The following is a 3,312-nucleotide window of genomic DNA, read 5'->3' as shown; positions in this document are numbered from 1 at the left end:
AAAACAGTAGATACTAAAACTTATGTATGTGTGTGGAAATTGAGATAGTATGCCTTGTGAAATGGGATCACGTTTCTGCAGGAAATATGTCTATATTCCTTACATTGTCTTCACATTTACAAGATACATAGTCTAAATATTGCATCATTTTTTCACTGATTTTTATGTATTTTGTTGGGTTAATTCACTTGCTTTGGTTAATACGTACATGCTACTTCATTGCCAAGTCTGTACCCACATGAGTGGATACTGAAGCACTTCTCTTCTCTCTGGAAATAATTTCTGCACAATATTGAGGGAAAATGTTTCCTGATGTTGTAACTAAATGCTAAGGTTGAGGCTTAACTTTCCTCTACACCTGAGGTCAGGGCAGCAGCCACACTTGAATTCGTCCCACCCTTCCAGACTTCAGCAACTGTCCTATTTTCTTACTTTTGATATCACTTTTTAGAACCACACAGCATATAAATGGGGCATATAAGGTTAGCTACCCTTGTTTTTCTTTATCCTTATTTGCTGATGAAATAATGCTAGATATCAAAGATCATAAATACTCCACCAGATAGCTACTATATCTAATAAACACATTAAGCAGAAACTCATGACTCATCATAAAAGTATGTAGAAACCCTATATACAAAGAAATAAATCAGGGAAACAATTACATTCACAATAGTTTTCTAAGATCTATAATCTATCTATCTATGTATGTATGTATCTATCTATCTTCTCTCATTCTCTCTATCTATCTTTATCTCTATCTCTTTCTGCAGCAAAGGAAGTTAAAGTTTTATATTGTGAAAATTTTAAGAAGCTGGACAAAACTGAAGAGGATACCAGATGAACAGACTTCTCATGCTCATGGATTGCTGGGATTAATAGTGTGAAAATATCCATCCTATGAAGAGCAATCTACAGATTAAATTCAATTCTCATTAAAATTCCATTGGAATTCTTCACAGAAATAAAAAACCTTAAATTTTACCTGGGAATATGAAAGACTTAAAATCCTTCCTTTTCTTGCTCTTTTCTGCCTTGATCACCCCCTTTTTCACTGAATCATGTTTTACTTTAGTTCTGTAAGCAGCAATATCCTTTCCGTGTCTCTCCTTCAGCTTGGCAGCCTTCTTCCCGCAGGGCTGCTTGCCATCCGCTGCAGTGCTGTTCCGCATCTCTCCCAGTTCTCCGCAACATCACCAATGCACAAGCCACCGTGTTCTTTCATTTTTGGGTAACACTCAGAACAAGAAGAAGTACGAAGAAGGACTATTGGGTGCATTGGGGTCCTTGATCATCTTTTTCGTCTCCCCTTAGGTGGGGGCGATGTTTTATTTCTCTTTCATAACGAGCCTTGTCAGTCTTTGCCATATCGCCAGATTTCCCTTTTTCTTTAGCAGACATGGTTTTCCACCTTTCTGAGCACTTCTTCGAGAGCTCTGATAAGTTGACAGAAGCATCCGGGTGCTTCTTGTGTTCTGCCTTTCAAGTTTGCACAAAGAATGCATCTGAGGACATTTTGCCTCTCAGCTTCTTAGGATCTCCTTTGCCCACGTTTAGTAGATTTTCATCTGAGAGCCCGTCAGGCTTATGCTTTCCCGGCGCTATCTCTATGGAGCACAATGTACTGCAATGGCTGTGAGAGTGGGAACCAGAGGCAGCCTCTATCATGTTTTCTTTTAGAACATATTTTTATTGAATTTTATTGAATCAAACCTTCTCTCTTTCCCATTTTATCTATATCACATTAGAACATCCTATTTAGCCCCCTCACACTTAAAACTGAGTAAAGGTTTATAGTGTATTTCTCCTCATTGGGTAGTTTCGCAGCTGATGCTTATTGTTCATGGAATATATTTCCTATTTTATTTTCTTGAACTTTCCTCTATGATCTTGTTTGAAGTTTAGTTTTCTTTTGCGTGATCATGTTTTCTTGCTCAGAGGAAGCTACTCCGTAATAAAAGGGTCATATAATGATGTACATTCAAACTTTGAATGTACACGTTGTACTAAGATGTGTCAGTGTGTATGAGCAGACAATTTATATGACATAAAAATACTTGGGTTTCCTAGGAGAAATCTCAGAATAACATATTAAGCTTCTCAATATATTAATTTAATAAGCTGTGGGACCCTGCTACTATGGTATCTGAACTTTTTTCTGAATGTGATAAACACAGTTTCAGAGGTACATGTTTCTTTGAGTTTTGGGAAAGCTTTGTCACACATTTCTGGAGTGATCTTTCTTGGCTCCCAGTAGTTTGTAGTTTTGTGCTCGTTTGTCTTTTTTTGTTCTTGCTTTTCTTAATTTGAGATTAAGATATCAGGTTTTATTTTCTGTTTTGTTTGATTTTAAAGTAGGGTCTTGCTCTGTAGCTAGGTTGTCCTCAAACCCAAGACAGTCACCCAACAGATCCTCCTTAACGCTAAGAGCTCAAACATTAGCCACCATGCAACTAATGCACCATAGGACCAGCTAGCTATATCCAAGAAGCCCTGCTCTAGGCATACACCAAATCATGGGGCATCTGTGTTCTCTTGGGTTCGTTTTTGTACTTTGTGTTTTATATTTTTAAGTGGACAGCTAAAGCAAACATATGCTCTTCCTCTTTCTACTACCATGCATCTCATTAGGAAGATGCATTTCATATTTTACTGTCACATTACTGTCAATCTCTAAACTATAGCAACATACGTTTGATAGCTTACTTGCTATGTCTTAATATATATTTCAGAGGTTTCCTTGGAAACTCTACAAATAATTTGGATTAATTGGACCCTAAAGTCTCAGAAAATATAATTATGAAAATTAATTCAGTATACATGTATAAAATAATCTTTGACATATAAAATTCTGGTAGGTTTATGTTATGATGATGAAAATTCCAGGGATCAGAAATAAATGACATATGTAGAATATTTTACACACACACATGTGTGTGTGTGTGTGTGTGTGTCTTTCTTCACTTGGTATGTCATGTATCTTATTAGTTTTGAGTTTGAGCTTACAGGGGCTTATACATTGCATTACTGGGTAGAATACTAGTTCAAGTCAAGCATGACCCATCAATAAACCAATACCAAAGCATAATATTTAAGAAGACTAAGTCTGTTCACTTTTAACTTTCCAAAGTAGACACTTTTCCATCTAATTACTGATGTAAAATCTCAGGCAAAATCTTTTTCACCCATTGTTCAAAACAGTAAAGTTTCAATGATGTATATGTGACCCCACAAATTGAATCCTCAAAAATATTTCAGTTCAGTAATAAACTTCCCGCATCTAAGGTAATGGATATTCTTTGTACCATTCCC

General features: G+C 36.3%; 1 pseudogene; it reads right to left on the bottom strand.

The window, feature by feature from the left end:
* Window positions 1-974: 974 nt before the first annotated feature.
* LOC101833803 lies at window positions 975-1,668 on the bottom strand (annotated as a pseudogene).
* Window positions 1,669-3,312: the final 1,644 nt, after the last annotated feature.

Source organism: Mesocricetus auratus, unplaced genomic scaffold, assembly GCF_017639785.1.
Source record: "Mesocricetus auratus isolate SY011 unplaced genomic scaffold, BCM_Maur_2.0 Super-Scaffold_100006, whole genome shotgun sequence".
NCBI lineage: Eukaryota > Metazoa > Chordata > Mammalia > Rodentia > Cricetidae > Mesocricetus > Mesocricetus auratus.
This window is presented reverse-complemented; position numbering and strand designations above follow the sequence as displayed.